The sequence below is a fragment of the Nanorana parkeri genome, unplaced genomic scaffold, assembly GCF_000935625.1.
Source record: "Nanorana parkeri isolate BGI_ZX_2015 unplaced genomic scaffold, ASM93562v1 scaffold560, whole genome shotgun sequence".
Taxonomy (NCBI): domain Eukaryota; kingdom Metazoa; phylum Chordata; class Amphibia; order Anura; family Dicroglossidae; genus Nanorana; species Nanorana parkeri.
In genome coordinates, this window is record NW_017306828.1 from 190016 (window position 1) to 200355 (window position 10340).

General features: G+C 42.3%; 1 protein-coding gene across 1 annotated transcript in view; it reads left to right on the forward strand.

Annotated features, from left to right (window-relative positions):
• Positions 1 to 1872: 1872 nt before the first annotated feature.
• Positions 1873 to 10340, forward strand: part of USP18 (ubiquitin specific peptidase 18) — a 29625-nt gene continuing 21157 nt past the window's right edge. The window contains exon 1 of the mRNA XM_018562081.1: positions 1873 to 1895. The gene's annotated coding sequence lies outside the window, so the exon portion shown is untranslated. The remainder of the gene's footprint in view (positions 1896 to 10340) is intronic.

A 10340-nucleotide genomic window follows, 5' to 3' on the forward strand; every position in this document is an offset into this window, starting at 1 on the left:
GGGATAGATAGATAGATCGATAGATAGATATGGGATAGATAGATAGATATGGGATAGATAGATATGGGATAGATAGATAGATAGATAGATAGATAGATAGATAGATATGGGATATATATATATATATATAGATAGATAGATATGGGATAGATAGATCGATAGATAATAGATATAAAAATATAGATATGGGGGGTGATAGATAGATAGATAGATAGACAGACACAAAGGAATCTCTCTCCTGCTTTGTTTCTATTTTTGCTCAGCTGTAAAAACGTTCTAGATACAAATATTATTTATGACGGAATGGTATCAGTCTCGCCCTGTCATTAACAATGTGTCATATAAAATAATAACATGTAAATGTGTATTTTCCTTTGTGATACATTGTGATGTGGGGGAGGGGGAGATCTATAGATAACAAAAGAATTCTGTATTTTAAATACTCTATAGAGACCAGAGAGCCTCACCCCATAGTGAGAGCTGCAGCCACTCAGTGGCGTAACAACCGGGGGTGCGGGGGGGTCACTTGCCCCGGGCGCAGGACTGAGGGGGGGCGCCTCACGACCCCCGCTAAACGAAGCCATGAGGGGCGAAAAAAATGTTCTGCCCCGGGCGCCCATAACTCTGGTTACGCCACTGCAGCCACTAGACCGAGTCAGAGTAACAATCACATGTTCACACTTACTACAACATGCGGTATCCCCTGTGTATGGGCATCGCCATTTCTTCTTAATGGATCTATAAAACAAACTCACTTGTGCCATAGTGCAATATAACGCATACAATGTCAGGTTTTATGTGCCGTGATGCGCTGCATTGCTATGAATAGCTCAGCTGCATAATTTTGCGCTTTGATTTAAATTAAATGTCCTGCCTAAACACAATGCATGAAATGGCCAGGATTAATACGTGAGCATTAATGCATGCAAAGGTGTAAATTACGATTATCGGCCGATTTTCGTTACCGATCACGTTTTCGTCCGATATTACTAAGGTGGATGGGCAGTGTACAACCGCAAATACTGTACAATCGTACGACATTCGTCTTTCCAGCATGCTAGAAAACTTCTGTTGAATCGTACGATTTTCGCAAGGTTGGTGACGTCAAAAATCGTACGACTAACACTGCTCATGCGCAAACTAAAATCTATGCCGTCAATTAACGAAATTCGTCCAGGTGATTTCTGCTAAAGACCGGTAATTGAACTGTGCAATGCTCGAGGCAGGATGGGGCCGCCGTACGAAAATCGTACGACGGTTCGATCATCGGACGAAAAATTTCCGATGATTGCATGGTGTATGGGCAGCTTAAAAGTGACACTAAACCTGAGCTTGTAGTCTATCACAGGAGCGAGCTTGGAGCGGTGACTACTTTACAACACACACAGGGACCATGGAGAAGAAAAGTAGCCCCCCTCCAGAAGGAAGGACAGTGTCAGCACCAATTCAGAGAGGATTTGAGGATCTACAGCCGAGTGATACACAAATAAAAGACATTGTTGTTAAATAGTTCAGATACATGAATGTATTTTTAAGATTTATCTCCTGAGTTTAGTGTCACTTTAAAACCCAGGACTGTCACTGAGGACAGCTGATCTGGGAACATGCCAGGAATTCTGTGCAAGTGGGGGACAAGAAGGGACAACAGTCCAGGTAAGGGTGAGCACAGTGCAGCCACCAGCCCCATAATATCCTATCAGGAACCCTGAGGCCCCTCTCTGCTGTGCGCCGAGTTTCATTTTCCTGGAACAAGAGAGAGAAATGAAACTAAGCGAGAGAGATCAGCCAGTGTGTGAGTGTGTGTGTGAGCCGCTGTGTGGCGGGAGCTGTATATAAGGAATATGAGCTCCACTAAACATCCCACACTGCAGCCTCCTGACTCCTCTCTGTGATCTGTAAGTATGGAATACACATACATCTGCATGGGAAGATCTAGACATTGGTCACGGAAAAACCTTCAAGACACAACAGGGCATCTTTATTAAAGCAGTCAAGCTGACATTCACCAAACATTCGCTGCAGGTGAATAATCCAGGCACATGTGTTTTAAATGACTGGATTCACCATCAGTGAATGTGTGGGAAAGTCACATTCAGTGCTTTATAAATATGCCCCAACATGCTGCTGTACTTTTGTTGTCATGCAAACAAAATGTTGAGTTTGGTGGATGTATTGTAAATATCGATACTGATTGTATGAATATATGCGTGTGGGTATATATTTGGATCTATTTATATGTGTGTATATATATAGATATATATATATATATCTATATATATATTATAAATTGACAGTAAAATTCTAATGCTTTGACTTATCTCCGCTGAAAGACCCGTGAGTGTCTCTATACCTACTTTGGAGATATACTGGATATATTGCAAAATAGAAGACGCAGCGCCACTTTTTCTCTTGCAATTTCAAATTTGTATTATAATAGGTAAGTACAGAATGTGAGAGGGTCATACCCCAATACATTGTTAATAAAAATCTGAAATTTCAATAGACAAATCAGTGCTGCGTCTCCTATTTTGGGTTGTTTGTGCTCTGGCGGAGAATGACTAAAAATGGATGCCGGCACACTAATGCTGGCCATACATGTTACAAGCTGACCGTGTTACGTGCAATCTCCTTTACATCTACCAACAACTAAGTATTACAAGATTACCTGATTGGATACAAATTGGGGGGTTTTTTTTTAGTTTGTTCCTCATCACACGAATAGAAAATTAAGATGCTACAATCAAAACGCACTTGTTATAATTAGGTATAAATAAGATTTTTGTTATGTAGGTTATAAACTAAAACAAATTAGCATTAAATGGATGGGGTCACCTCACTGAATTGAAATTGTAGTGATAGTTGGAGGCTAGACAGTTAAATCCCCTTCTATCTATCGGGTGGGCTGATGCTGAGGATTGCACCTGGTGGCTGTTGGGGAAGAACAATCAATCAAGCAGTTTAGAAAATCTTTACCCATCAGTAATTTTCCTCCGAGCAGCTTCTCCACCCCCCATTTACATTAGATTGTTGATGTGGCAGAGCTAGCCACGCATGTATATAGAGAGCACTGCAGCACCCATTAGATTCTGTGCCTTCCATCTGCTTCTCCAACCCTCCAGTGTCTTCAGGTCACCGTACTGCTATGCGAATCCTCTGATAGCGTGCAATATTGGTGGTACAGTGTTGGCCAGATCAACAGACAAAAAAGATGTGGGGGTTTCAGATTATTGCAAAAAGAGCAAACTGTGTCGCCTGGCTGTGGAGAAAGCAAATAGGGGTGTATCACTAGAGGGATCCCAAGTAGGAGGAAAGAGGTCCTAAATCCCCTATGTAGATCTTTAGTTATTTCTTAGGCTTGGTTTACACCTGGGTGTTCTGAAAACGCACAGCATTTTGCGCGTTTTCTTGCGAGAACGCCGCCCGTCTTCAGCATCGTGCACAAACACGAAACGCGCTTGCGGTGCCAATCATTTCTAATGGCACCCCAAATGCAGCTGGCAAATACCACGGTTTTCCGCTGCGTTTCCGCGTATTAAAAAGGCGCACAACCGCGGCAGAAAAAAATCATGTCCCGCGCGTCGCACAAAAAAAGGTGAGCTTTTTTTGCCCTGAGAATAATACCCCATTGAAATCAATGGGCCTGCGTTCGCAACCGCACACAAATGCTCAGATGTGAACCAGGCCTAAAGGGATCTCAAGCAGGAGGAAGGAAATCCTGATCCCCTATATAGATCTTTAGTTATTACTAGAGGGATCACCAGTAGGAGGAAGGAGATCCTAATCCCCTATATAGATCTTTAGTAATCATTAGAGGGATCCCCAGCAGGAGGAAGGCGGTCCTGATCCCCTATATAGAACTTTAGTAATCATTAGCGGGATCCCCAGCAGGAGGAAGGAGGTCCTGATCCCCTATATAGATCTTTAGATATCACTAGAGGGATCCACAGCAGGAGGAAGGAGCTCCTGATCCCCTATATAGAACTTTAGTAATCATTAGAGGGATCCCCAGCAGGAGGAAGGAAGTCCTGATTCCCTATATATAACTTTAGTAATCACTAGAGGGATACCCAGCAGGAGGTAGGAGGTCCTGATCCCATTATATAGAGTTTTAGATAGACCTCATTTAGAATATTGTGTCCAGTTCTGCAGACCTCTCAAAAAGATATTGAGCTAGAACAGGTTCAGAGACAGGGAGCAAAAATAGTGAGCAGGATAAATCATATCAGGAGAGACCACAGGAACTAAACCTCTTGGGGATTTTCAATGTAACAGATATGTCCTGAAAAAAAATCAACATTTCTAGGGGCTTCTCTTACGTCCAACTCCTCTTGCCGTCTCGCTGCTCCACCCACCACTATTGCGGGTAAATACTTGCTGTCAAAATGACTGCCGATAATTGCTTTGTATTATACAGCAGAAGGGACTGTCAAAACGCACCCGTCTTATGTAAAATAAACTTGTGTCATTGATTACATACAATGATTCAGTTTATTGTTTTATTGTATTTACTATTTTGTTCTTATCTAGATCAAAGGTGTGACCATTGATCTGAATATAACATTACCTAAAGAAATTTTACAAGTTAAATACCAAAAAAGTAATACAATTTATTCCTATTTAATCCCTTATTAACCCTTAGTTAACCCAAGTCAACCTTAATTAATATCTTCCCCTCGATATTATTTTTCTGCTGATTTTTTTTTCTCTATTAATATTTCTATATATCATTTTTGTGCTTTTATTCGTTTTGTTTGTAACTTTTTTTCACCGTCACATAACAAAAATAAGTAAAATGATTTTTTTAAAAACATTTTTTTCATTTGCAAATAACTTTGACATGCTTTGTACCAGAAACATTATTTTAGTGTAATTTGTAACTGGAAAAATTATAGAGTAAAATGTATTCTTTTTATTTACAGTAAAACTACTTTTGCTAAAAAAAAATATTGTCAAATAGAAGCTTAGGCATGTAGTGGAAATGTCAAAATTGCTTTGGTTCATAAGGGGGATACAAGTATAAGAGAAGACCTGCTTAAAGTTATAAAAAAGACAGAACATCTTTTTTAACATTCTGAATAGAGTGGAAGGGTTAAACCCCCTGATAATATTTTATTACTGTCCCTACTGGGGGGATTCACTCTCTCCATTTGCAACTGGAGCTGAGAATGATGGGGAATCCAAATGGTTTTCCACCATCACCAGTACAGGAATAAAGGGGAAATGTTCCACCTGTTCTGTGACAACAATGTGAAAGGGGATTTCCTCTCACTTCTTTATGTATCCAAAGGTCAGGAATTGAAGGGAATTCACCATTGGGACATGGACAGAAAACTAATCCTAACAGGAGTTTTAACCCTTTCCTACTTCATTCAAAACTTAAAGTACATTTCCACTTTTGCAGCTAAATTGGAATAACGCCTTCTTTATGTTTGTTTCATGTCCCCATTTGCATAGCTTAATATATATTAACTTAACTTAATATATATTTAAACGTTTCAGGTTACCTTTTTAAGTGCTTTTTATTTGCTTAAAAATTCTACCTAACTCCCCCATTCTATGTAATATTAACAAGGGGGATGTGTAGTTAAATTTAAACTCCGGGTACAAAAACGTCCATAAGAGCTGTAGAGTTTGGTCCACTTTGTGTGCACCAAAAGCCTTTGCAAATCCATGTTTAATCTAGTTCAAATACTGGTGAAAATAGTGCTGTGCTGTGCTGTAAATAGCCTGTACAGAGAGAAGAGCTGTGGGGGGGTCCCACCAGGCCCCACCCACTACAGGCTTGCCTGCAGATATTTACAAGAGGGGGCCGAGACAGTGGCGTCACAAGAGGGATGCGGGGGGTGCGGCCCGCACCCGGGTGACACCATTGGTGGGGTGACAGCAAAATGACTTACAGTCATTTTGCTGTCACCCCCCTCTGAAAAGTCGGGCGCTCGGTCATGGACCGAACGCCCGACAGTATCAGGAGAGAGGAGGGGACCCGGCGGCATACCTTATCCCGCCGGGTGGCTGTCTCCTCCTCTCTGTATCAGAATACTGCCGCGCGTGCGCGATGACGTCATCGCGCACACGTGTGGTGACGTCACGTGCATGCGCGATGACGTCTCTGCAGGGTGACACTCGGACACTGCTCCGGGTGTAACCCAGCCTCGGGACGCCCCTGGGACAAGACAAGACCAGTCACCCTGCACAAGGAAAGAGAGCAGCAGTGAGCGGTCTTTATTACAAAAAGCTCCATGTTTCTCATAGGATGACTACACAGATCTGGAAGAAATACACAAAGCTCACCAAGTTTCAAGGGATAATACACATGACTTTTGTATTAAGATAATATTTGCTTATAACGGAGTTCATCTTTCTATCTCCAGATAGAAAAACTTCTGAGGATGCCAAGGGAGAAAGGCTGCAAGATTATAATAATTAACTCTGTCTTTACTGTGCTGGTGCCGGCAGATCTCATTATCAGCTGTAAACTAAAATTTAACACTGTCTGTCCTAACAAATGGTTCAAGATTTCAAGGCTTGGGTTCTGCTGTGTATGTTTATGAGAGGAGGCTGACTCTGTCCCCACTTTGTCCCTCCTAAAAATTGCTCAGAATAGTTTTGCAGTCCGTTGTATAATCCTACTCCAAAGAAGGAACTAGAAATCAGATTTTTTTTTTTTTAATGTGTGAATGCAGGAACACACAACAACACTATAGCGGCGGTTTCCTCAAACTTGACTGCAAAAGTGGAACTGCGCCTTAAGACCTCTAAGTTTTGGTTTTACAAACACTTTAACATGTAGAAGGAAGGGAACATGTCTGGAAGCTTTCTTTACATATAGTATATAAAGGGGGTGAATATGGCTCAGGAGGGTGTGAAAGGGGCTCATCAATAACCTTTTGATTGACAAGGTCATTCAAATGAGAATTAAGGGATTGGTTTTAATTCTGGGTGAGTTCATGCTGAGCATTACCTGGAATTTACACACTGCACTTACAAACACGATGTTGGAGGCATTGAAGTGAGTTTCTCTAGAAATTTTAGTAAGAAGCTTAAAGCAGAGAACATTAGGTTCTAGACCTGGCACTGACAAATGAGGATCGATTGATGTTGAGGTGGGGGAAAATGTGGGTTCTATTGATCACTGGTCATGCTGCTCTGTCTGCCACCCCCGCCGCGAGATGCAGGGATGGTGTCTGTCAAGAATGCCGACCCAGTCGAATCTGCTGACCTGACCATCTGTGCTTGCGCACAGACAGCAGTAACGAGGAAACGAGGATTTATTTACAAAGTATTAATTTCTAATTGTTAATTTTGGCCGTTCATAATATGCCATCCCAGCCAGTAAATGATGGATGGCATTTTATGCACTTTCACAATTAACATCGCAAGCAATTACATTTTTGTGTAATTGCTTACGATATTAATTGTGAAAGTGCATAAAATGCCATCCATCATTTACAGCCAAGGATGGCATATTATGAACGGTCACAATAAACAATTCGCAATAAATACTTTGTAAATAAATCCTCATTTCCTCGTTCATCCTGGTGTGTGCAGAAGCGCAGATGGTGAGGTTGGCAAATTCGACTGGGTCGGCATTCTTGACAGAACACCGGCCCTGACTGGCATCTTTGGATTGATATTAGAACAAAAATTTAAAATCCATATACAAAAACAAAAGTTTTAGATTTCAAAAGGACAAATTTGACTGAAATGGGTGAACTTTTTAAAAAATAATTAAAAGGTTGGGGTAAAAAGGCAGGAGTCAGTCAACAGTGGGCACTATAAAAGTCTAGCATTCTGGAGGTAACTAGATTATGGGGCTGATTTATAAAACATTGGCCCAGCCATACGCTGTTCACATGGCATTCCCGCAACTAGGAATTCCAATGCTTCTTGGCTCCATCAAGTGGTGAGAATACCATGCGGACTGCATTGGCTCAGTATAAGGCTGGGCGGATGTTTTATAAATCACACCCTATATGTCAAGCAAATTAGTAAAAGTAAACAGAAGAGAATAGCAATATGGTTCACTATAGAGGTAAGTTGGATAGTAAGGAAAAAATCAGCATATTATTATTATTATTATACAGGATTTATATAGCGCCAACAGTTTGCGCAGCGCTTTACAATATAAAGGAAGACATTACAGTTACAATACAGATCAAGACAAGATGGTAAGGAGGGCCCTGCCCAGAGAGTGTTCAATCTAAAATACATGAGACGCAAGGAACAGAAATTGTAGCTGATAGAGAAATGTATAAAAAACAGACAATCTGAAGTCAATCATATTGCGAGTGCTGAAAGCACAGAAAGAGAGGGAAAAAAAGGCTGACGCCATTAAAAAAGGAGACAAAACTTTTTGTAGGTTTATCAGTGACAGGAAGAAAAGCTACGATGAGATCACAAAAATCAAAACTGAGCATGACACTCTGTAATGGTTCCCGGAGACGTCGCCGTTCCGAGCCGTGGACTCGAGGGGAGGCTCTGCCTCCGGGCTGCCGACGTCAGACGGGACCGGCCCCTTCCGCGTCATAAGACGCGACCTCGCAATTGTCTGGCGTTCCAGCAAGCGATGCGGACGCCAGACGAGTGCCGGTCACCTTACAGCCAGCACCCACTACTACGCTCCCTGACAGGGGGAAGGAGAATCTCTTGCGGAGTGTTGCCACACACTTATTTGCCCTCGCAGGGAACTCTGCGCTAGCGTGCCCCAGGACTAAACCAAAGACCTACCCGTGACAACTAACAGCAAGTGTACCCCTCTGGGCTGCTGCCCATTGGGACTTTATCTGATTCCCTGTAGCCTGCCTGGACTTGTCATTTAACACTACAGCATTAATCATATGTGGAAGTTGTTACACTGGCACACTAGAGGACTACTCCTATGTGGTGGAGATATTATGCTGGCAACCTAAAGCGTTACTTTTATATTACCGTTACTATACTGGCACACTAAAGCATAAATTCAGATGTGGTGAAGATAATAGGCTGGCACTGGTCATATGTGAAGTGAACATATGTACCAGCAAAAGGAGTATTGCTATGTGATCTTAACATAGGTATTCCTTAACCATCCAAACCGTTAATCTTGAGTACTTCCGGTTATTGTCTTATCATTCATACTATCAATTCACACTATAGGCATAGGAAGCTTAGTGAGGTTGGAAGATAGACCGATGATGCATTGAGGTTGCTTGTCAAATTATCCCTTGCCATCACGTACTCCTGGGCCAGAGCACGTGACTGTTAACATGTCTCTGCAGCGAAGTTCCATCTTCCTATTAAGTAGATTATTACTCATGTTGAGGAAGATCCGGGGGGGGTTCTAGAGGCAGTAGCAGATGAAATGGCTCGCTTAAAGCTTGATAAAGAAATGAGTGCTGATGGTGTTCATCCCAAAGTTCTAGGAGAATTTCAGGTATAGCTTTTGGACCATAGTTCTCCTAAGGTTCACGAGAGAACACAAACTAGCACCCTCCCGTCATCCTAAGTTCAGTATACCGCCAGCTACAGCTCGTGGTATACTGAGACGCCGCAGCCGAGACGGATCCCGACAATGCTGTCTGGATCCACCCAGCTGCGTGAGTGACAGCTGGCTCTGCCTATCCAGAGGCCGAGCCAGCTGTACTCGCCCCCTCCCTTGTCCGTTTCGCCATTCACCGCTGGAGGATCGAACAGGGGGGGAATCCCTGCAGGCAGCCGTGAGTGACAGTCACCTACTCATAAGAAGTTGGCAACTACAGGCCATTGAGATTAATATCTGTACCAGTAAAATGAATGGAATCAATCCTAAAAAGAAGGATCAATTATCATTTAAATACATACAACTTGCAACACCAAACACTTGCAACAAAGGCAGCACGGCTTTACTGAGGGCAGATCATGTCGGACTAATCTGGTTGAATGTTTTGGCTATATCACAAATGTTTCGGGCCGGGGTGGTGCTGTGGACAGAGCCTATCTTTATTTTAGCAAAGCATTTGATACGGCTCCACATAATGCTCTCATTATGTGGAACAAGCCACAACTTAACCCTTGGGTAGTTCAGTAGATATGCAGTTGGCTAAAGGACAGATATCAGAGCGTGGTTGTAAATGGGGCTCATTTGGCACAGAAGCAATTACCAATAGTGTACCACAAAGCAGGGCCGTATTTACTCTCTCTGCTGCCCCAAGGCTAGGTTCCTCAATGTGCTCCCCTCTACGCCAAACCCCCCCTTTCCCCCCATGGAGAATGGCAACCAGATGGCAGGGGCGGCAGGGTTGGTTTAACTTTTTTTTACTTTTGTATCACTTTTTTATTTTTGTATTATTTATTTTTTTTACATTTGTATTTATCTTATCTTT